The sequence below is a fragment of the Muntiacus reevesi genome, chromosome 1 (genome assembly GCF_963930625.1).
Source record: "Muntiacus reevesi chromosome 1, mMunRee1.1, whole genome shotgun sequence".
Taxonomy (NCBI): domain Eukaryota; kingdom Metazoa; phylum Chordata; class Mammalia; order Artiodactyla; family Cervidae; genus Muntiacus; species Muntiacus reevesi.
Window position 1 is genome coordinate 172,583,948 of NC_089249.1, and position 1,162 is coordinate 172,585,109.

At 41.5% G+C, this 1,162-nt stretch overlaps 1 non-coding gene across 1 annotated transcript; it reads left to right on the plus strand.

Annotated features, from left to right (window-relative positions):
- Nucleotides 1-522: 522 nt before the first annotated feature.
- LOC136156626 (U6 spliceosomal RNA) lies at nt 523-629 on the plus strand. Its single transcript, XR_010661119.1, has one exon. It is a non-coding gene; the product is annotated as a U6 spliceosomal RNA (small nuclear RNA).
- The last annotated feature ends 533 nt before the right edge of the window (nt 630-1,162 follow it).

Genomic DNA, 1,162 nt, shown 5'->3' on the forward strand with positions numbered 1-1,162 from the left:
ACTACTGGGAAAACTATAGCTTTGATTATGGGGACTCTGTATAAAATTGTCAAGCAGCTTCCTTTGGGTCCTAAAGGCTGTGGAAGCATTCCTGAAGATGAGAAGGACTAGGTTTGCAGAGACAGTCGATGGAGAGTTTTGGGTGGACCGTGGGCTAGGGACATCCTTAAAGCAGTGCAGAGACCAGGGATAAAAAGGGGACTGCCAATCAGCAACTGTCATTGTTATTTCTCCTAAAAGGAAAATAAGGGAGTTTTTGCAAACTGTAGCTCGATGAGCTTGGCACTGATTGTGGAAATAACTCTATAATGCACTATGGAAAGAGTAGTCCATGACCCAGAGAAGGAAACAAGGAAAGGCTTGCTAAACCACACTCATTTCCTTCTGTGATGGGGTTGGTAGGGTCTTAAAAGGAGGAGGGGAAGTGGCCCTAGACTCACTTCATCCTGCTATGTCCCCAGATGTCATTCCAAGTGCCCCACAGTCTCCATTCGGCACTTTCCATTAAGAACCACTGGGGTGGTGCTCGCTTCGGCAGCACAAATACTAAAATTGGAACGATACAGAGAAGATTAGCATGGCCCCTGCGCAAGGATGACATGCAAATTCGTGAAGCGTTCCATATTTTTGAGGGAATAATGCTATTTAAAGAAAAAGCTAAGGAAGCACTGGATAAAGCAAAAGAGGCCAATAATGGTAACCTACAACTAAGGAACAAAGAAGTCACCTGGGAAGTATTAGAAGGAGATGTGGAAAAAGAAGCACTGAAAAAAATAATAGAAGATCAACAAGAATCTCTAAACAAATGGAAGTCAAAAGGCCGCAGATTTAAAGGAAAAGGAAAGGGAAATAAAGCTGCCCAGGCTGGGTCTGCTAAAGGAAGAGTACAGTTTCAGGGCAAGAAAACTAAATTTGATAGTGATGATGAACGTGATGCAAATGGTGCATCTGGAGCAGTAAAAAGAGCACGAGAAGAAACAGATGAAGAAGAACCTCCATCAAAACAACAGAAAACAGAAAATGGTGCCGAAGACCAGTAGTTTAATAAACAAACTTTTTATTCATTTTAATTAGATTTTAAGCTGCTTTTGTCTTTGGAGGCTGTTATAAAGAAAACCGAATTAAATCCACTTCAATGTCTACCTGTAAGAAAGGAAGATTT